Genomic DNA, 24,256 nt, shown 5'->3' on the forward strand with positions numbered 1-24,256 from the left:
TTGACTTCCGTTTATTCGGGACCCCGAGGTCCCGCCATAAGGTTCATATGAAGGCCACCACAGCACACGAGGGAGTGTGTGGCCAACGACGCCCGGACGCCTTAGTGTCGCTTGTGGCAATGTTTACACGCCGCACCAGGTACTCATTTGAAGCTGCGTCGACCTAGGGGAGGCCCAGGACCGGTTCAGATAATTGTTTGCCAGGTTCGTAGCGCAGTGCGCGGACACACACACAGACACAATCACACGCGGACACACACACAGACACAATCACACGTGGACACACACACAGACACAATCACACGCGGACACACACACAACACACGCGGGGTTCGAGGCGGGGTTCCCTCGGTCTCCTCCCTCCCACCCCCTCTACCCCCCGCCCTCCCACCCCCTCTACCCCCCGCCCTCCCACCCCCTCTACCCCCCGCCCTCCCACCCCCGTCTCGGCCCCCCCAGCGTCCGGAGTCTCCGTGGAAACGCGCGGAGGCTGCTTCGAGACTGAGGCATAACACAAAGACAAAGATCCCCCGGGTAGCGCCTGTGGCGGGCAAGTGCTGTCAGCCAGCACCCACAAAGGCCGGCACTGGCACACGAGGGGGTGGGTGGCCAGGTGTATATATACACACACAGACATAGCCATACAGATATAGAAACCTACACACACACAGACATAGCCATACAGATATAGAAGCCTACACACAGACATAGCCATACAGATATAGAAACCTACACACACCCAGACATAGCCATACAGATATAGAAACCTACACACACAGACAGCCATACAGATATAGAAACCTACACACACACAGACAGCCACACAGATATAGAAACCTACACACACAGCCATAGCCATATAGATATAGAAACCTACACACACACAGACATAGCCATACAGATATAGAAACCTACACACACACAGACATAGCCATATAGATATAGAAACCTACACACACACATAGCCATACAGATATAGAAACCTACACACACATAGACTTAGCCATACAGATGGAGAAACCTACACACACAGACATAGCCATACAGATATATAAACCTACAAACACACAGCCATAGCCATACAGATAAAGAAACCTACACACACACACAGACAGACACAGCCATACAGATATAGAAACCTACACACACACAGACATACAGATATAGAAACCTACACACACAGACATACAGATATAGAAACCTACACACACACACCCCGGAATATCCTACATAGGCGGACGGGGAGGGATAACGGCTGTTAGCGAGCGTCTATAAGGGCCAGAATATATATTTACACACATAGAACCAGATACATACGCACAGAATCACAGGCACAGACTCACACACGCATATATACTATATAGACTGTACGCATACACAGATATTGGCAGACACATTCAAAACACAAAGACCCCCATATATTCTTTAACAGACTGCTGGGGCAAGTGCTGTCAGCGAGCAGCACCTATGAAGGCCGGCAAGGTACACGAGGGGGTGGGTGGTCAGCAGCACGTCCGGCCGCCTTTGTCTCCCGAGTGACGATGTTCACTACACACCGCACCAGCTCGTACTCATTTGAGCTTGAATCGACCTAGGAAAGGCTCAGAACCGGTTCAGATCATCCTCACCGGCATTTGCCGTGAGCGGGAATCGAACTCAGGACGCCGGTTCGTAGCGTAGCATAACCGCTCGCCCACACTGCCGCTCACACATATGCACACGCACACAAAGATCCCCCGTATAGCCTTAACAGACTGTAGGGGCAAGTGATGTTTGCGAGCACCTATGAAGGCCGCAACGGTACACGAGGGGGTGGGTGGCCAGCACCACGCCAGACCGCCTTTATCTCCCCAGTGGAAATGTTTACACACCACACCAGGTACTCATTTGAGGCTGAGTCGACCTAGGGGAAGCCCGGGACCGTTTCAGATAATCGTCACTGGTGTTGGCCGTGAACGGGAATCGAACCCGGGTCGCCAGGTTCATAGCGCAGTGCGCTAACCGCTACACCACCGCTCCCCGCACACGCGCACACGCACACACAGGCGAAGGGGTCTGGCTGAGGCTCCGCATGCACGCGGAGGCAACAGCAGCAGCGAGGAGAGAAGCGCGGATCAGCAGCAGGAGCAGCACAAAGCAGCAGCGAAATCGCGAGGAGAAGCCAACAGCAGCAGGGACAGCAGAAAGACACGGGAAACAGTAAAGAACAGCAGCAGGGAGAGAAGCGAGAAGAGAGAGACTGCAGCAGCAGCGAGATCACCACCACCACCATGCGGCCCCGTGCCCCGCACACGTGAGTCTCTCTGCGTCGCTCGCATCTACGGGCGCGTGTGTTGATGTACGTGTACACGCGTGTGTTGATGCACATGTACACGCGTGTGTTGATGCACGTGTACACGCGTGTGTTGATGTACGTGTACACGCGTGTGTCGATGCGCGTGTTCGACTTGTCGCGTATGATGATGACCATCTCCATATATATGTAACGTATACACCAGGCACTCGAACGCTGAGCTTTTATCAAGCCGTACACACACACACTGTACGTGTGACGACGACGATGATGTGCATGTCAGGTACGCATGGACGAGTACACAGCACAGATTCCAGTGTGTGCCACTGCTGGCCTGAGCACTCATTGCATTTTTGTAATACAGCAACGATCCCCCGTATAGCCTTGCACCGACTGCTAGGTCAAGTGCTGTCAGGCCGGCACGGCACGCGAATGTGCGGGTGGCCAGCACCATGCCCGGCCGCCTTTGTCTCACCCAGGCTAAGTCTACCTAGTGGATACCCATGACCAATTTAGATTATTCGCCACTGTTATTGGTCGTGGGCGGGAATCGAACTCGGGTCGTCAGATTCGCCGCGCAGTGCGCTAACAATTATACCACCACTCCCCACAGGACGGCACCCACACACGTGGCGTGTGCGCGTGATGTGCAGTGCGCATTGTACGCCTGTGCAGCGCTGTAATAATTCGACACGTGCAGCTGCAGTGCCCCGTGTGCCACACACACACGTGTGTGCTACACACACACACCGCTGTGCATGTGCTACACACACAAACCGCTGTGCGTGTGCCTGTATCACCCGCGGCGTGACACTGGCGGAGTGTCGTGAATGCGGAACGCTCAAGAGGCGCACCGCGGCCCGAGCTGTCACGGCGCAGTGCGTGCACGTGCAGAGTACACGTGTAGTGTACACATGTAGAGTACACGTGGAGAGTACGTGTAGTGTACACGTGTAGAGTACACGTGTAGAGTACACGCGTCTTGTCGCCTCGTGCAAACACCGCACGTGTGCTCCTGCTGTAATCTCACACGAGATCCGCGCCGTAACACAGCGCATATACAGCACGTACACAGCACGCACACAGCACATACACAGCACGTACACAGCTTGTACACAGCTTGTACACAGCACGTGCACAGCGCGTACACAGCACGTACACAGCGCGTACACAGCACGTACACAGCACGTACACAGCACGTATACAGCACATACACAGCACGTACACAGCGCATACACAGCACATACACAGCACGTACAGAGCACGCACACATCACATACACAGCACGTACACAGCACGTACACAGCACATACACAGCATGTACACAGCACGTACACAGCGCATACACAGCACGTACACAGCACGTACACAGCGCGTACACAGCACGTACACAGCACGTATACAGCACATACACAGCACGTACACAGCACGTACACAGCACATACACAGCACGTACAGAGCACGCACACATCACATACACAGCACGTACACAGCACGTAGACAGCGCATACACATCACGTACACAGCACGTACACAGCACGCACACAGCACGTACACAGCGCGCACACAGCACGTACACAGCACGTACACAGCACGTACACAGCTTGTACACAGCACATACACATCACCACACAGCACGTACACAGCACGTACACAGCGCGCACACAGCGCATACACAGCACGTACACAACGCGCACACAGCACGTACACAGCACGTACACAGCACGTACACAGCGCGCACACAGCACGTACACAGCGCGTACACAGCACGTACACAACGCGCACACAGCACGCACACAGCACGTACACAGCGCGTACACAGCACGTACACAGCACGCACACAGCACGTACACAGCACGTACACAGCACATACACAGCTTGTACACAGCACATACACATCACGTATACAGCACGTACACAGCGCATACACATCACGTACACAGCACGTACACAGCGCATGCACAGCACGTACACAGTGCGCACACAGCACGTACACAGCACGTACACAGCGCATACACAGCTTGTACACAGCACGTACACAGCGCGTACACATCACGTACACAGCACGTACACAGCGCGTACACAGCACGTACACAGCGCGCACACAGCACGTACACAGCACGTACACAGCGCATACACAGCTTGTACACAGCACGTACACAGCGCACCCACAGCACGTACACAGCGCGTACACAGCACGTACACAGCACGTACATAACGCGCACACAGCACGTACACAGCACGTACGCAGCACATACACATCACGTACACAGCGCGCACACAGCGCGCACACAGCTCGCGTGCGCTGTGCGCGAGGTATGCAAGACTCAAGTGCGTGCGTTGCATTGCTCTGGGCCCTTCACGCACCGCTCCCCTGTCTCTACCCACGCCACTCTCTCCTCTCTCATCTCATTCCTCAGGCTCCCCTCTCTCCTCCACACTCCTCTCTGCTCCACACTGTTCGCCCCTCTCTCTTACATCGCTCTTATTCCTTCTCTCTTCCACTCGCCTCCCCCCGTGTCCTCCGCATCCTCCTCTCTCTCCTCACACCTCACACCGCGACTCTCGTCCGCGCGCTGAGGGAGATCGTCGCTGAGGGTGCCGCACGTGCGGCAAGAGGCGGCGTGCTGCGACCTGAGCCCCCCACCCCCACTCCGCTAGGGGGGGGTGGGGGCAGCCCCGAGAGGCGTCCCCGCGCGATGCTGAGCGGCCAGGCTGCGTCACGCGACCCCGCGCTGACAACTCAACCCGCGCTAACCATCGGCAGCGATGCGCGCTCCTCATCCGCACGCAGCAGCACGTGCAGTGTGTGACACAGCACGTGCAGTGTGTGACACAGCAGCACGTGCAGTGTGTGACACAGCACGTGCTGTGTATGACACAGCAGCACGTGCAGTGTGTGACACAGCACGTGCAGTGTGTGACCCAGCACGTGCAGTGTGTGACACAGCACGTGCAGTGTGTGACACAGCACGTGCAGTGTGTGACTCAGCAGCACGTGCAGTGTGTGACACAGCACGTGCTGTGTGTGACTCAGCAGCGCGTGCAGTGTGTGACACAGCAGCACGTGTTGTGTGTGACACAGCAGCACGTGCAGTGTGTGACACAGCAGCACGTGCAGTGTGTGACACAGCAGCACGTGCTGTGTGTGACACAGCAGCAGCACGTGCAGTGTGTGACACAGCAACAGCACGTGCAGTGCTGAGTGTGCACTTTATATTTCCTGCCACACGACATATGGTCAAAGCCGCATCATTATCCAACATCCATGGATATAATTATTATTATTTCCGTGATTGCGTCTCTTGAAGTGACAATGGTGTATCCACCTCTCTCGTGGCCTGTGTCTCCAGCGGTCACAATTCCAGGGCTCACTATCATCGTCGCTTTCTGGGCTTTTCTCACTCGAACGTATTTATCTCACACTGTGGCATAGATTCTGTCGAACATGTTCAATTTAAACGACAAGCACAGATAGCGTGTTTGTGCAATAGCCTGGGTTGATACTACCCTCTTGTTCACTCACTAACACTTATATCGCAGTCTTAACGAGACAAACTCGCAATTTCTGTAACGTGGCTCCGACGCAATAATCTCTCGCTTGCTTGAACACCGCTCGAATCAATGTGTAGGGGTGATTGTTACTTATCATTCAGCAGGCCTGTAGTTTCACCTATTGTCAATAGGGGACAGAGGCATTACCTCGCCAGGGCAAATGTCCATGGGCCAGAAAGGGGCCAATGGCGGATCCCAGTAAAACGGATCCTGGGACACATTCCCCAGACCCCCGGGTGGGGGGGAACCGGGGGAATGATGTCACCTTCCAGAGAGTTCCAGAAGGAGGGCGTGGCTATGGTGGAGCAAGCCACGAATGAGTATATAAGCCAGAGCACTCAGAGCTCTGACTCAGTTATCTCCACACTGAAGACTGAAGACCGGGCTGGAGAATAGGACCCTGGACCCCAAGCTCCGCAGTCCTTCTAAGGGCCGGAGCTCAGTGAGGCCAGTGGTCAGGACTCACGGACCAGGAGGTCGGGTTAGTTAGCCTCCCCTAGGTCCCAGCCAGAGGACGATAGGGAACAGGTTACCAGTGTTATGTCCCGTATAGTTCGGAGGCCATACCCTCCTGCCGCAGGTGACGCGGTCCACGCCGCACACTCCCGCCTCGCCCAGCTTCTCCATGCTGCGGCCTCTATTCTTGAAAAAATCAACCAAGGTGGGACAGCGCTGGAGGCTGCGGGCGGAACGGAGCAGCCACCTACGGCCGTTCTCGCCATCGGACAACCCGCATATTTTGAATTTCCTGCCGAGGAACCTCGTGCTTCCGCCGGACAGAGAAGCCAGTTGCATCTCGGGAACATTGTGGTCCAATCGCAGCACGCCGCGTCATTGGCAGGCGACGCATACGTCATCGCGGCAGCAACCCGCTACAGTGGACGCCATCGGATAAGCGATCGCCGATCTTTGCATAGACTCGGACCAGCTCGTCTCAGCGCCAGCGGCCACCCTCCAACAACGCTTGCCAATCCTCCAGGAATTCGCGCCAACGGGAGGCGACTGGGCGGCGTTCCAACGTCGCTTTCTCAGCTACCAAGAGATGGTGGGCTGGACGGACATGCAGGCGCTACGAGCACTCCCAGCCACCCTGGATGACGACGCTCTCGACGCCTTCATCACCATTCTGAAGCGGGACAGGGCGACGCTGCAGTTGGCACTTCGGCAGATGTCCGACATTTACGGACCACCTTCGGATGTCCGACATCATTTCTACGAGCGACAGCGCAACTCTAAGGAATCGCCACTTGTGTTCTGCAGCGCTCTGCTGGCCATGGCAAGAGCCGCCTACCCGCGTATGGATGACGAGGCCATCGATGCCCTTGTCCTCCAGAAACTGCTGGAATTGGTACGTGAACTTTGTATAGTCATCCAGGTGGTGGATGACGAGAACATGTGTTCACTACGTGCTGCCCGGAGCATCCACACTCACCTGTTGCTCCATCACCTGTTGCTCCATCGGGACTCAACCATCGCCGCCTCGGCTTCGACATCAGAGCCTGCCTGCACGGACAACGGGCCCTCTCCCGACCAGGCCTTCGCGACGACCCAGCCTTCGGGCCGGAGATCGTCCGACCGCGCTGGGCGCCGCGACGACCAGCAGCGGGGTCGGCTTCCTCCCCGCGCCGACGTCACCTGCTTCAACTGCGGCACGGCGAGGCCACGTGTCGACTGACTGCCGGGCGCCCCAACATCGCACCTCTAGACTTCGGGGCCAGGACCAAAGGACGTCCACGGCTTCATGACACACTCAGGCGAGTCACGACGCCTCCCACGCTCGGCCTTCACTCGCACCATACACACCCCAACGTGCCATCATTGGTGTTCGCGGCTCGGCCGAGGATACGGGGTGTCGAAGGGATCCTGCACGGGCGCTCCGACCTGTTCAGTGGTCGGAGCTTGCCCATAGGGTTGTCGCAGCGACCGCGGGTTCCTCAGTGGTTATCGGTTCGGTCAAAGGGGTTGAATTTCGCATTCTCGTTGATACCGGTGTGTCCGCCACTATCATTTCCGATTTGAATCATAACATCTTGCTCGTTCGATGTCGGCCCCTGCAACGGGTTTCCGTCCCGTGCTTTGCCACTAATGGGGGCTCGCTGGGCATTGTCGGCCAAATTCACGCACAAATTTAAATTGGCGACATCAAATTGGCCGTCATCTCTTGCGGTGCCATGCTTGCTAGGCACGGATTTCCTTGCCAAAATGCCGATTAAAATCCTTGTCGATCAAGGATGTATTGAACTTCCGTTGGGCCGTCACATGGCATTTTTGCCTTCCTCCACGCATCCACACACAGCCAATGCCTCTGTGCATGCATTGGCTGCTTGCACGGTACGTATTCCGCCAGGGGCACAAATGCTCGTGCCCTTGCGATTGTGGAAACCGCTTGCCCCGGACGCCTCAATGCATGGCGTTTTGTTGGGCCCTTCCAACACGGCGATTAAGGGCCTCAAACTGGTAGCCGCACAGACTCTCGTAGTGGCAGACAGGGAACCGTTCCTGCAGGTCTTGAATGTCGGCCTGTCCACAACCGTCGTTCTACAGGGGACCGTACTCGCTCACGCGATGCCAGTGCCCCTGGGGACCGAGGTCATAGGGCACGTCAATGCCGGTCAACAGCTCCAGCCTCCTCCCAAGTCGGATGAGAGTTGGCTGGAGTCGCTCTGTGCGGATGCTGGTGACTTGTCCGCGTCACAACGCGCGAAATTACATGCTTTTCTGCGGGAGTTTTCTGATGTCTTCAGTAAGACTAAATTTGACATTGGCTGCACCAAGCTGCTGCGTCACCACATTGATACTGGTGATGCTGCCCCTATCCAGCAAAACTAATTTCGGCTCAGCCCAGCGGAGAAACAGCATGTCAAATCGGCAGTTGATGACATGCTGGCTGCAGACATCATTTCTCCTTCAACTAGCCCCTGGGGTGCTCCCATAGCGTTGGTCAAGAGGCACGATGGCAGTGTCAGGTTTTGTTTAGATTTTCGGCAGTTGAATAAAATCTCGGTAGCCGACGCTTACCCTCTTCTTAGACGCCCTAGCGGCGGCGCGTTACTTTTCCACGTTGTACCTTCTGTCGGGGATTCAGGACAACGATTTTACCGTCACTTACCGCAAAGGTACCCGACACACTAACGCCGATGCGTTGTCTCGTCTTCCGCCGGTTCAAAAATGTGCTTGTTTCTTGGGGTCGGGCCGTTGCAAGCCACCGCTGACTGAGCCTGTCTCGGTCCTCACGATGGTGGCTGTTGTTCTTCCCTCCAAACCGGCTCCGTTAAGACGACCTCGTCGACCCGACGGCCTGTGATGACCTGCTAGGGTTGACGCTAGCGGAATGGGGTCGCCACCAGTTAGAAGATACGTCCTTGCTGGCCTTTCGCTTCCTTCATTTTATGCCACGGCCTTCTCATGCATTGGGATGGTGATTCCTGCCAGTATAAAATTGTTGTACTCTCTGCCCTACGGGGTAAGGTCGTGTGGGCGGCACATGAATGGTTGTTACACCTGGGCGCCCACAAAACCCTTGGCATGCTGCGTCTGCAATTCTTTTGGCCGGATATGTTATGTGACCGACATCCTGCAGGGCTGTATCCAGTGCGCATGCCAGAAACCGCCAGCGAGGCCTGCGTGTCCGCCCTTGCAGCCATTTTCTGTATCTCGTGTGAACGAGCTGGTAGCTCTAGACATTCTGGGACCTTTTCCTACCACGCCGAGAGGTAATAAGTACCTTCTGGTTGGGGTGGAGTATTTTACTCGTTTGGCCCATGGCCTGGCCTCTCCCCAACCAGTCGGCAGCGGCCGTCGTGGACGCCTTTGTTCAGGGCTACGTCCTGGACCAGGGGGCTGCTGACCGACCAGGGAAGGAATTTCTTGGGTGCCCTTTTGCACGACGTGTGCTGTTGAGGCTGCTGGCCCCCGGGTTCTCCCCCGACGGGATGTTGACCAGAGAGGGGCTGCCGGATCCGGAACCCTCACTCGTGTGAGAGCCGCTGCTGCTGAGCTCCTCGTTCTCGGTGAGAGGGCTGCCGCTCTCCGGCTCCTCTCCTCACGACGCGGCCCCTCAAGTCCTCGGGTCCTGTTTGGGGGGCATGATTCGGGGCAGCCGCTCGGCTACCTGGAATTAATTCCTCACTCACACTCCACACAACGTTAGTAGGAGACCCTCGGCACGCCACGGGCCTCACACGTATACGCGCAGCCACTCAAACGCGACGTCTCCGCACTCAGGACCGCGCACACCAATCACACGCAGGGAACGTGGGGTCAGGGGTCAGAGGGCAATTACGTCGCTCGTACCCACGCTGCCGCCGAGGGTGGGTAATGGAGATCATTTAAAGGGCTGTAGGGCGGGTATTCGGGATGGGTCTCAGAACGACGCACCAATCGCACGTGCGGAACGGGGGATCAGGGGTCAGAGGGCCGAGACGTCACTCGTACACGCGTAGCCGATTGATTTTTTTTATTGAAGATAATTTAAAGGGCTGTGGGGGCGGGTATTTGGGATGGGTGTTAGCTCGCATGCAGCTCGGGAGTCCGGGGTCACAGGACGAAGTGCGCACTCGCGGAGTCCTTCGGGTGCGGCGTTTCTTCTACCGTGACTCCGCGCACCGACCACACGTGTTACGGCGAGCGCACACACACCACCACGCACTTTCCTCACACTCGTAGAAACCACACGAGGCTGTTATCGATCACTAACGATTTATTCCCGGCGTGTCTGCGAGCTACTATTACCCAAATCAGTCTGAGTCAGCAGGGCAGGGCTAACCTATCTCCCTATGGTCTCAACCCGATCTACCTCGGCTACTTGGAATTAAACTCCCTAGGATCTTATGCTAAATCCCAACTCTCTCTTGCGTACTCATGGTTTGGCTCGGATGTGCGGGAAGCCGTGGAGAGGTGAGGCTGCATGAACTTCTCCTAGGAGCCGGGCCTAGCTGCGCTGAGACTCGTCTCACGGACAATCCAGTGGCCGGCAAGGTGACTACTCCGATCCCTGACTTGAGAAGAACACGACTGACTCTATCTCTACCTTCTCTCGCCTTTTATTGTTCTCTACATCAAAGAGAATTCGGCGCTGATCCGCTGGCCTTCCCGGCCAATCAGATCGCTCGGATTTCCCACCACTCTACCAAGACCGTTGCTCTCTCAGACGTTCACATTTTACCTTCTACATTAAAGGGACGACCCCAGGGCTGCTGCATTGGTGCACAAACACATTTGTCCTACCAATCAGAGGGCTGGCCATGTTTTCCCACCGTTTGTGGCTCCGCCCCCCTAAATGCCTGCTGACCCGTGTGTGTCGTGTGTGTTTTCTACCCACGGTGGCTGAGCAACCCCGTCATGACCATGTAATTACAACCCAAGTCATGGCGCCCCAGTGCGAGTTAGCCTCGGGGGAGATCGCCGAATTCCCTGGCCGCAGGAAACCGTGAAGATTAGTCCCATGAGAGAGCTTCTGGGTGAAAACCTGTCGGCCAGGTGACCTCCCCTCGGGGCCCTATGTGGGGGTGGGTGGGTGTGTGTGTGTTCATGTGGGGGGTGGTGAGGGAAGAGCAGCCTCGGCCCCGTTACTTGGTGGTAATGGGATCGTAGGTGGGGCGCCGGCAGAACGGCTTCGCTGCTGCGGCATCACAGTGCCGCCTGTTGGGCACAAAGAAGGTGCGCCCTACCACCCGCCAACCGACGACATAGTAGAGCGCTTGCATAGAACCCTCACCTCTATGCTGTGCCACCAGGTTTATGAATCCCAGCTTGACTGGGACTTGCAGGTTCCTGGAGTTCTCGCCGTGTACTGGATGGCGCCGAATGCGGCAACCGGCTTTTCGACGTTTTTATTAATGTATGGTAGAGATGCAGTTTCCCCTGCTGACGTTCACTTGAACATAGACCAGCCGTCGCCGAAATCTAAACTCGCAGACCATCTGCGTTTTAACCTTCATAAATTGACGGAGGCGCGCGAGGCCGCCATTGAGAATTCGGCCTCTCGCCAGCGTGCCAATTTGCGGCTGCGTGCCCCTGGGACGTCCACGCATGCATGAACAGCAGGGGACAAAGCCTGGCTTCTTTGCCCCCGGTGCCAGTGTCCACGTCGGCCAAACTTCTTAAGCCATGTCGGGGTCCCGTCGAAATTGTTGAGGTTGTTCGGCCCCAGTGCATTAAGATCCGATGGGGTAAGCGTCGCTGGTTCGTCCACCCCTCCCGGTTGAAGCCGTTCGTTGCGTCACGCGTTCCTACGTCACACACACATCACGGGTCCGAGCGTGTGACGTATCCGACGAGGCGAGTGATGCCTCGTTGGTGCCTAACCCACAGCGCAGTCGTGTCGTCCTTCCTGCAGGTGACGCGGGAATGAGGGGGCCGTGCAAAGCGAAGTCGCCCGTTGTGGACGCCGCGTCACCACGGGCCTTCCCAGGCATGCCTGCTGACTCACCCGCCCCACTTGTCGACTCCACCGCCCTGCTTGTACCACCAAGGATGCCGCCCGTCCCCTACGACGGGCCAGCAACACGCACTCGCGCTAAATCTCGGGGGTTTTCATGAGGGCATCGTTTGTTCCCTCACACATTCGCAGTCTTGTTGGTTGATGCCTTGCGCCACGTTTACTGCATGTCTGTGGAAGGTACTTACCTTCCACAGCACGGAGGTCCTTTCACAATTCGGGTTTTCTTCTCTCGTTGCCCGTTACTCCGTTTTTGTTTCCACATTGCGCGTGCTAATGGGTGCGTGTTCGCTCGGTATTCTCGTGTTAATATGTATACATGGTGTGTACTTGTTGGGGGGGTATTTATGTCGGGTTGTTCTTGTTGCATTTTTGCGAGGCACACGCGTTTATTTTTTGCATGTTTATGTCTTTTTAGAATGTTTGTTTAATTGTTACAGCCGGGACGGCTGTGGCCTCCGAATGAGGGGATGATGTAGAGGTGATTGTTACTCACCATTCAGCAGGCCTGTAGTTTCACCTATTGTCAATTGTGGGCAGAGGCATTTCCCCGCCAGGGTAAATGTGCATGGGCCAGAAAGGGACCAACGGCAGATCCCAGTAAACATATCCTGGGACACATTCCCTAGGCCCCCGGGTGGGGGGGAACCGGGGGAATGATGTCACCTTCCAGAGAGTTCCAGAAGGAGGGCGTGGCTAGGGCGGAGCAAGCCACGAACGAGTATATAAGCCAGAGAACTCAGAGCTCTGGCTCAGTTATTTCCACACTGAAGACTGAAGACCAGGCTGGAGAATAGGACCCTGGACCCCAAGCTCCACAGTCCTTCTAAGGGCCGGAGCTCAGTGAGGCCAGTGGTCAGGACCCATGGACCAGGAGGTCGGGTCAGTCAGCCTCCCCTAGGTCCCAGCCGGAGGACGATAGGGAACGGGTTACCAGTGTTAGGTCCCATATAGTTCGGAGGCCATACCTCCCTAGGTATCGGGTGAGGGGACCGATATACCCTTCATGTAGGGACCTTGTAGTAAAGACAATAAACCCAAGTGTTGCCTCATAAGAAGTTTATCTGTCAGTATTTACAACACTACAAATGCATGGTGAGAAAGCCGACCCCCATCATAACAGAGAAAGCCCCCCCCCCCATCACAACAGAGAACGCCCCCCCATCACAATAGAGAAAGCCCCCCCCCCCCCATCACAACAGAGAACCCCTTCCCCATCGCAACAGAGAATGCCCCCCATCACAACAGAGAAAGCCCACCTCCATCACAACAGAGAAAGCCCCCCCCCCATCACAAGAGATAAACTCCCCTTATCACAACAGAGAAAGTCCCCCCTCATCACAACAGAGAAAGCCTCCCCCTCCCATCACAACAGAGAAAGCCCCCCCCCCCCGTCACAACAGAGAAAGCCCCCCCCCATCACAACAGAGAAAGCCCCCCCCCCATCACAACAGAGAAATCCCCGCGTCACAACATACTCGTCCTGCGGGCTGGAGAACCGTGTCCGTTTTGAACGAGATGCAATACTACAAGACGTGTAAAGAGCACTCAGACGTTTGAGCATTCTACAACAACAAAAAACGCCACGCCATTTCACAAAGAGGTGTGATTGTGGTCCTCGTCTTAGATCACCATACACTCGAGCGACTGTTCCAGATTGACAGCAGCAGCGATGATGTAGTGATAGTCATTTAATAATAGACAGTGGTACAGTTGATAGACGGTGATGTAATAATAGACAGTGGTACAGTGATAGTGATACAGTTGTAAAGAGACATCCATTTTCGGAGAGGTAGAGCTTTAGTTCTCTGAACGTATTTACAGTTCCGAGTGTAACAACCGTCACACTCGTAATTGCTCTGGTTATCTTCAGCCACGATGGTTTCCACCAAGTTGATTCGCTAACAGTCCAGATGTCGTTCAACTTGGTTGTCGATTAGTCCCCGCGCAAGCGCCCCGACCACAGGCCTCGCTCCCCCTTATATACTCGCTCAGCCCCGCCCCTATTGGACAGTGTCCCACCACTTTACTATAACACGTGTATCCTTAATTGAATAAGAACAGTGCCTTCTGGCCAATTGTTTCCAATTATCTCAACACGTGCCTCCTAGCACTCTCTCTGTACAGTCCCCTACATCACCCCCGTAGAAAAACATAGCCGTCCTGGCAACAACTACAATTTTGACAATATGGCACTGAACACAAGTGGACTATGGAATCTCACAAGAGAATTTTCCCTAGAAACATGGGATGCTTAACATTTAACTTCTAGGTCAAAGCTTAGCATAGGCCCTTGAAGCAAGGGGGAAATGGCGTTATGACCAAAATGACCGTTGTGTGCTGCAGGTATGGTCAACCAAGCTAACCCCCACGTTAACTACCCTATTAAGAGGGAACATTTCAACACAAGGCAATACCCAACCAAAAGGTACTTTCACATCTACTACAACTCGTCAATGTGTGTGTCTGTGGTTATAATGGCACATCCGTCCCAGCGATGCTCCTCCCCAGTGCTTTCTGATCTTCATTGTGGTCGTTCCTCAGAAGGGGGGGAAGAGAGTGCGGGAGCAGTCTTTTCCGGAGGAGGATGCCTTTGTTCCTAGCTTTCATTACGACACCCCCGGACCCGGCCTGTCTGAACCTAAATGACACCTTGTGTCGGTGGTTCCTTATATGGTTTTAAATGGCTCGGATGGATCACCCATCGCTGGCGTCCCATCTGGATGTGTACACTTTGCAGGCGGAGAACTTAGACAATCTTTACAGCACCCTGTCAGGGATGGTGCAGCTTAGCTGACGTGCCCACCCAGACCAGGGGACAGTGTAACCAGGCCCGATACCCCTGCTTGAAAGGCACTGGCATTGATGTATTCCGTCGGCCTCCCCCACCCTGCTGATCTTCATTGTGGTCGTTCCTGAGAAAGTGGGAAGAGAGTGCGGGAGCAGTATTTTTCGGAGGAGGATGCCTTTGTTCCTGGCTTTCATCACGACACCCCCGGACCCGGCCTTTCTGAACCTGAATGACACCTTGTGTCGGTGGTTCCTTATATGGTTTTAAAAGGCTCGGATGGACCATCCATCGCTGGTGTCCCATCTGGATGTGTACACTTTAAGGGCGGAGAACTTGGACAATCTCTACAGCACCCTGTCAGGGATGGTACAGCTTAGATGACATGCCCACTCGGACAAGGGGACTGTGTAACCAGGCCCAATCTCCCTGCTTGAAAGGCACTGGCGTTGATGTATTTTTGTGCATACGTTTGTTCACTGATTGCGATCTGCCAAACTCTGCTATCGAGGCTTCGCGAGCTTCTCGCAGCCTTTCTCGTGGTAGCCTAAGGGAGGCCAGACACGAAACCGATTTAGCAGGGAGAGCCACCAGTTGGTCTTCAATAGGCAGCTCTGGGTCCCTCCCATACATCAAAAAGAAGGGGGAGAGCCAGGTCGATGTATGTTGCACACTACGGTATGCGCTGGAAATGCCATTTCTTCATCCTCCCCCCATCGGAATTGCACCCCTTTTGGTGTGAGGGCGTGCAAGGGCTTTGCTTCAAATGCGAACCGAGGTACAAATCTGCAATAGTATGAGACAAATCTTAGGAATCACCGCACTTCTTGTAATAGAGTGGGTGTTGGCCTATTCTTTACGGTGGATGCTTTTTCAGGGTCTGTTGCTATACCCTTCCTGCAGATGACATGTCCAAAATATTTTATGGAACTCTGTACAAAATTACATTTTGAAGGTTTCAGTTTCAGTCTAGCGGCTCGCACCTTTAAGACAACTTGTCGTAACCTCACCAGGTGTTCCTGAAATGATCTACTAAGTACAATGACGTCATCTAAATAGATCAAACATATCTGCCATGGTAGAACCGACAGTAGCTCCATGAGGCGTTAAAAGGTTGCCAGCACAGTGAGCAATCCCATTGGGAGGCGATTAAATTAAAACAATCTCTGCGGTATATGAAAATCTGTCTTTAATTTGGATCGTCGTCCAGGGGTAGCTGCCAAAATCCTGAAGACAGATCCAATGTAGTAAAATATTGTGTTCCCGCTAATCTGTTCAGTGAGTCATCAATACGCGGCAGGGGATATGCATCCAGAATCATAACTTTATGTAGTCCCTGAAAATGTACGCAAAACCTCATGGTGCCATCTGGCTTTTTAACCAGTACTACTGGTGCTCCCCAGGGGCTAGTTGAAGGAGAATGTATTTCTGCTCTTAACATCTCATCTGTAACTCGACGGATCTGCTCCTTTTCTGCCAGTCCCATTCTGTATGAATTCTGTCTCATGGGTTGAGCATTCTCCATTACAATGTGGTGCTCCATCAAGTAAGTGCACCCTAGATCATATGGGCCCTTCCTGAATATATCGTCAAATTCGTGAAGGAGATGTTTAAGTCAGTCTCTTTGACCTTGAGTCAACTCAGGGTTCGGCTGAATGATTTCCTCCGCCCAGGGGGAGCCTACCCCATCCTTCACTTCTTGTATCCCCACAACTACATCATCCTCTTGTATTTCATTTATTGGGGGAATCTGGGCTATTGCTGTCCCTTCTCACAGTGCAATCGCCCGCTCCGATGTGTTCAAAACTTGCATACTCAATTGTTGGTTCCGTCTTAAAATGGTGTCCATCGCCGTAAATGCTGACTGATCGTTGGTCCCAATGGTGACACTATAATCGGCGCATCCACGTGTGAGGTAATTAAGGGTGCTCAATATCGCAAGGGGACCAACACCTTTGCTAGCGGTGGAATCGTCATCGACGCTCTCACCAGCGCGTGTACTCTGGTGGCCTTCCATGTCTCCATGTCAGACCGCAAAAAACATCCGTCCTCCTGATGGCATCTCTATACAGCCCTGGTCCATCAGTATTTTAATGGGTAGCCAACTGATATAATCGGTTACCAATTAACATGGCACTGCTAGGCATGAAGAGACCAATACCGGGACCGATTAACACATTTCTCCTATGTGGAAATGATGGTGACTGATGCTCCCGTGTCCACTAACACCCTGACGAGATTTCCCCCTATCGCTCCTGCTAAAACCAATGTCCCCGTGGCCGCTGCTACAACCCGTCTCGCAAGTTTTTTCCATTTAGATGAAGATGTTGGCCAAATTTTCCCTGCCCTGTCACTCTGGCTCGCCGCGATCGAGTGATGTGCTAATTATCCGAAACCTCTTGTGCGTCTCTTTAAGCTCTCGCCAGGCCGGCGCCTGTTGGCCCATCAATCAACCCTTATCTCCTGTCTCCCTGGCAACACCTCCGGTCTCAACGTGCACAATGGGTCGACCCCGTTTGCACCTGCTTCGCCCCTTAACAACTGGCGGTTTGTCCGTGCAACCCTCATGTTGCACACGCGAACCTGTTTGCCCTCAGTTGCCCTCGGTTAACTGTGCGCACCGCGTATTTCACTCCTCTACATCGTGATAGACAGTGACACAGTGATCGACAGTAATGTAATATTAGACAGTGATACAGTGATAGACAGTGATATAATAATAGACAGTGATACAGTATTGTAATTGTAGCCGTTATGGGCTTAATGTAATGAATCACACGTATAATTACACTGTGTAACATTTTTTTTTTGTTCCTGGGTAGTAAGTGTTATTTCCTAATTGTTTATGCCTCAAAAGTACAGAAAATGGCTATTATTCCACACAAACTTTGCTTTTGTGACCAGGACAGTGATATTTTGAAATTTACCTATTTTCTAGAACATTCCAGATAGATTCAGTGCTGAGTAAACTTGGAGTAACTTTTAGAACATTCTATAACTTTCCAGTAATATAAACAGTAGTGTAGTCAGTCCAACTGAGTCGCAGACGTTATCTTACGAGCAACACTATATATTTACAACACGGTACGTAACATAACACAATCTACACTCGGGTCTCGAATGCCCATCTAACCACGCTATGGCAGAACTAGACATGGTTCGCTATCCCGGTCCGAACCACAAGCTGGGTCCCGGACCGCGTGGCTAGAGGCTTCTCCCTGACGTGGATCTTCATAACCCCAGCACACGAAGAACCCTGAGCTTCTCACGGGGCCCTCATTATATGCCCTCGGGCTGGGACTGGCTCCGCCCTTCACCCCGCCCACCTTCCAGGTCTCTCGAGCTCCTTCTCGAAGGTTCCCGAGAGCTCTTTTGGGCCACGTGACCGCCCCGCGGCCCCCGTCCACCAGTGCCCCCCCCCTCCAATATCATCCGGTCACGTGTCAGCAGGTCAACCAGTGTATCATGCCCCAAAGTAACCCTGGCTGGCTGACGCTCCCTCTCGCTCCCTCACCGGGAGCCCGTACCGCACACTGCTCGCGGTGCCTTCGCGCTAACCAGCGCTCACCCAAGCCCCGCTTGGGCTGGTACTAGATCCCGTAACCCGGGCTGCCCATAATGACAACGCATTACCCGCCGTGGCTTCATAAGCCCCGGCACCATACAGTGACAAGCACAGTCACTACAGTAGTATAAATACAGGGGGCTTAAGCCCACCAGTTCAGTTTAGTTCCATCTGCCTAAGTGGATACATACAGTGATACCTCGGTTCACGAACGCTTCTGTTCACGAACAACTCGGTTCACGAACAGAAAAGTTCATAAAAATATGCTCCGGTTCACGAACTCCGCTTCGGTTCACGAACAGGAGCCGCGGCCATTTTAATGCTATTTCCAGGCTGTCACATGGTCGTGACTTCCTGTAGGAAGATCGTGGAGAGAAGAAGAGACGCAGAAAGAAGTACTGTGAGTACTGTGAAGACACTTTCAGTGACTTTTTGCTTTTTGGTGTGCTTTTTAGCACATACAGTACTGTACTGTACTACTGTACTGTACTGTACAATACTGTACTTACTGTATTGTACAGTTCACCCGTTTGAGTGCTTACTGAAGTCATCTCAAGCAAGGTTAGTGTTCTCTCTTTATACATTACTATACTGTACAGTACTAATGTGTATTGTAATTTGTTTCATATTTTTGTGCTTCAAAAACCAAAAATAAAGGTCAGAACGGATTAACCGGATTTACATTGAACCCTATGGGAAAATGTGCCTCGGTTCACGACCAATTCGGTTCGCGACCAGAGTCAGTTCACGAATTAAGTTCGTGAACCGAGGTATTACTGTATCTGCATTTTTATGAGATGGCATCAAGAGGCTGCAAGCATCCGGCAGATGCATTTTGCTATGTCTGTGGCCAATTTATCAAGACAAGAGCGAAAAAGTACTCTGTGGAAGCATCTGCTAAGATGTGTGAGGCCTGCAAGGCATATTTCGGCATGCCTGTCGGGGATCAAGACAAACCCTGGGCACCTCATTTCACCTGCGAGCAATGCAAAAAAACTCTGTACGGTAAGATGGACAATTGTTGCTCAGAATTTGATGTTATAAAATTTGTAAAAAAAAAAAAATAGTAAAGGTGTTTAATTCTAAAATGTTTTACAATTTTCAATGTTATTGAAAAAATATATCATATATGAAAAATGTTGCGAGCATCTCTTACACATTAGTCATGGGTGAAATAAATGTATTTTTCTAGGATGGTACAGAGGGGAAAAGAGAGCCATGAATCTTCTTGCTTCTTTCGGTAAAGTCACGTAGAAGGGAAATAATAAAATAATAAAAATAAAACATAATAGACAGCGCTGTCTTTCCGACAGACCTGTTCTTCACCTGAGGACGGCTGCTTGCATTGTGGCCAAAACGTCGTGAGAATTGTATCGTATTATGTTTTATTTTTATTATTTTATTATTTCCTTTCCACGTGACTTTACCGAAAGAACCTAGAAGATTAATCCCTGCAGTCACGAAAGCTTAAAATAGAAAAGAGAGCCATGAAGTTCATATTCCAAGAATTTGGCGGGAACCCACTTACCACTCAAGGAACTGCTACTTCTGCATGGTGGACCCTTCCAAACGTCGGACTGAAAAGAATGCACCTGCTATCACGTATCCGGACCTTTCTTCATCCATCGCCCCGGTGCCACACTGCCATGAGCTCCCCGTACCCACTCCTCCGGAGAGAGAGCAGCCGTCTTTAGAAGAGAGCAGCAAGTCAGAGAGTGAGGAAGACGTTGTAGATCCAGATGACAATTTCAGAGATGGAGCTGAGGAGGGAAACCCATACTACCCGAACCAAAAAGACCTCAATGACTTGATCAGAGATCTTGGTCTCACCAAGTCCAATGCCGAGCTTTGACATCTAGGCTCAAGCAGTGGAACTTGTTGGATGAAAGCGTGCAAGTTTCAGATCAGAGGAAGCGTCACCAACCTTTTTGCAGCTTCTTCACCTGTCAAGATGGGCTCTGCTTCTGCCACAATGTGACCAGTCTGTTCGAGGCAATCGGAATCGCCTGTAACCAGAATGAGTGGTGTCTCTTCATTGACATCTCATCCAGGAGTCTCAAAGCCATGCTGCTCCATAATGGTAACAAGATCCCGTCTCTTCCCCTGGCTCATTCGGTGCACCTCAAAGAAGATTACAACAGCATCAAGACCTTGCTGGACGCCTTGAAGTATGATGAGTACGGCTGGGAGGTCATCGGAAACTTCAAAATGGTGGCATTCCTGATGAGTCTCCAAGGCGGTTTTACCAAGTTTCCCTACTATCTTTGCCATTGAGACAACAGGGACACCAAGGCGCACTACCACAGGCGGGACTGGCCACAACGGACCGAGTTCTATGTGGGGAGGAACAACGTCAAGTGGGAGCCACTGGTGGACCCCCGAAAGGTGCTGATGCCACCACTGCACATCAAATTGGGCCTTATGAAACAATTTGTCAGAGCTGTAGATAAGGAGTCGGCAGCCTTCAAGTACCTTCAATACTGCTTCCCTAAACTGTTTGAGGCAACGGTCAAAGCCGGTGTCTTCATCGGACCATAGCTAAAGAAGATCCTGGAGTGCAATGAAATCCCCAAGAAGCTCACTAGTAAGGAGAAAGCGGCTTGGAACAGCTTTGTCGCAGTGGTTCATGGCTTCCTGGGCAATCACAATGTCGAAAACTATGTGGAACTGGTTGAGACTCTGGTGAAGAATTACGGCACACTGGGCTGTAGGATGTCCCTCAAAGTCCATATCCTTGATGCTCATCCTAATCAATTCAAGGAGAACATGGGAGCGTACTCGTGGGAGCAACGCAGGATATACTGGACTTTGAACGCCACTACAAAGGACAGCATAACGAGAACATGATGGGAGACTACATTTGGGGGATGATTCGTGAAAGTGATTTACAGTATAATCGTAAATCTCGAAAAACGACTCACTTCTAAATATTTTGTAGTCATTGTTGTATTACTTTAGATAACATGTTAATTTTGATTCAAATCTTTTTTTTCTGACTTTATGTGAACGAAAAGACACAAATTCGCCCGTTTTCTCATTGAAAATAGGTACATTTCAAAATATCACTGTCCTGGTCAGAAAAGCAAAGTGTGTGGGGAATAATAGCCATTTTCTATACTTTTTGAACGTAGTATTTACGAAATAACACTTACTACCCAGAAACAAAAATAGTGTTACATAATGTTATGAATGCAGTTAATGATGACCATGGATTGGACCCATAGACTCACATGACTAAACAGTAGGCCACGCTTACCAGTGGAGTAATCAAATTTTGATTTAAAGCTTTCGTGACTGCAGGGATTCATCTTCTTGGTTCTTTCGGTAAAGTCACGTAGAAGGGAAGTAATAAAATAATAAAAATAAAACATAATAAAATTATTCTCACGACGTTTCGGCCACAACGCAAGCAGCCGTCCTCAGGTGAAAACCAGGTCCGTCGAGGCGACAGAGTCTGAATGAAACAGCACACGAGCTTGGAGCATATATATAAGCTGGACGCCTTGACAAAGGAATTTGCATATCAAGAGGAATTTAGCATATTTATGGGAAATGCAGGAATGTGATTAGTACTACATATGCATGTGCATTATGCAGGATTAACAGCATCAAAGAAAGTTGCAGTTTCTGCTGCTGCTGCAGTTGCTGCTGCTGCAGTTGCTGCTGCTGCTGCAGTTTCTGCTGCTGCTGCAGTTTCTGCTGCTACTGCAGTTACTGCAGTAACTGCAGCAGCAGCATGAGTTCACAGATCCTGGAAAGAGCTGGCACATTGGGGAGCACAGTTCGTGCATCTGTCAGTCATCTCAGTCAACCCATGGAACCTGGGACTGTCCCATGACCTCCTGCCAGCAGTGAGCCTTCGACACTCCACGTGGCTTGGCCTGGCACAAGCGCCATGGTGACATTTCCACCACTTAGTGGTGAACGATGGTTATGTTACGTGTATTATATATGTTATATTATTATTAGTTGTAAAATCAACTCCAGTATATGATTATAGTACCAGTAAAATTAGCAATCTTACTTTTAAGCGATACATTTAATTTCAGGACATTCCTTTAAATGTCTGTGTGTGGTATCTTCCACGTTCATAGTTCCTGGAGAGATGTGAAAATTGTAATTTTTAAAATAAATATTCAGAACCCTCACAATCGATATCCTCAGGCACATCAGGGTGTAGTGGCATAGCGCTGGCTGCTGCCGGAAAAAGGTAACTGCAGTGTATGGCAGTACCAGCGTCAGTAGGCCACGATAGACACGAGAGGGGGAGATCTAGGGGAAAGATCACAGAGGGGGGCCCATCGGAAAGCCTCGGGAACCCGCTAGTAGGTTCCAGAAAGAGGGCGTAGCGGGGGCGGAGTAAGGCCACGCTGAGAGTATAAGAGGGGCCCCTGTGTGGTTGTTGCTGGAAGTGGGATCCCCGTCGTGCTGTTCAAGATGGTCGTTACCATCTCATCGCCATCGTCGCTGTCGTCTCATCGCCGTCGTCGCTGCCATCTTCACTCGATATTGCGCTGATAGATAGTTGTTGGCTGTCCCCGTTCAGCGCCGTCAGTGTTAGATTGTTAGTGTTGTGTATAGGCGAGCAACAGTAATAGCACCCGATAGTGCTCGTTAAATAAAAGAAGTGCCTCCAAGTCTTACTGTCTCCGAGTTAGTCCCAACAAGTGTATCGTTTGGTTCAAAGTGATAATTCTGGGGCCCGAGTACCCACCGGCTTACACTCTTCTATAAATTGCGTAGGCCAAGTTTTGTACCATCCGATTCCCGACAGGGATTTACGCAAGATTGCATACATTTTGGTGAGAGCATCGGGCCAGGTGGGAGCTTTTAAGTCCGCCATCACTCACCACGTCCATACACCGGCGCTCACAGAAAGACAAATATCCCCCCCCCCCCCCGTATAGCCTTAACCGACTGTTGGCGCAAGTGCTGTGAGTCGTGAATAGCACCTATGAAGGCCTGTACGGGTACACGAAGGGTGGATGGCCAGCACCATGCCCGGCCGCCTTTGTGTCCCTAATGGCGATGTTTACTACACACCGCATCAGGTACTCATTTCAAGCTGAGCCAACAAAGGGGAGGCCCAGAACCATTTCAGATAACCGTAACTGGTTGTTGGCCCTGAGCGTCGAACTTAGGTGCCTGGTTTGGTAACGCAATGCACTAACGGTTACACTGCCACTCCAATACTAATACCCGCCATTCGCCATGAAGTGATGGTGACGTCACCTCGGCGCCTGTGCCAGGCTAGGTGCACTTTGAGGCCACGTGAAGTGTCAAAGGCTCGCTGACAGAGGAGGTCATGGGACAGACACAGCAGGTGCCATGGGTTGACTGGCTCAGATAACTGGCAGATGCACCACCTGTACCCCCTATTGTGCTAAATTGCTGTATTTTAGTCGCACGGTGCGCCGCTCATTGTTGTAAACCTTGCTCCTCTGCTCCCCGTTGTTGTTGGAGGGCGACTGCCTCAAACTCCCCATAGCAGCAGCGTCCTTCACGAGCAGAGGCGGGCCGTCAGGGCTAGCAAGGCCTTCTCTGTTGGCCTAGAGAATGTCCGAATCAGAAAATAATATTTGTATTACTTAATATAGATTTTCATTAATGCTATAT

The sequence above is a fragment of the Lampetra fluviatilis genome, chromosome 18, assembly GCF_964198595.1.
Source record: "Lampetra fluviatilis chromosome 18, kcLamFluv1.1, whole genome shotgun sequence".
Lineage (NCBI taxonomy): Eukaryota > Metazoa > Chordata > Hyperoartia > Petromyzontiformes > Petromyzontidae > Lampetra > Lampetra fluviatilis.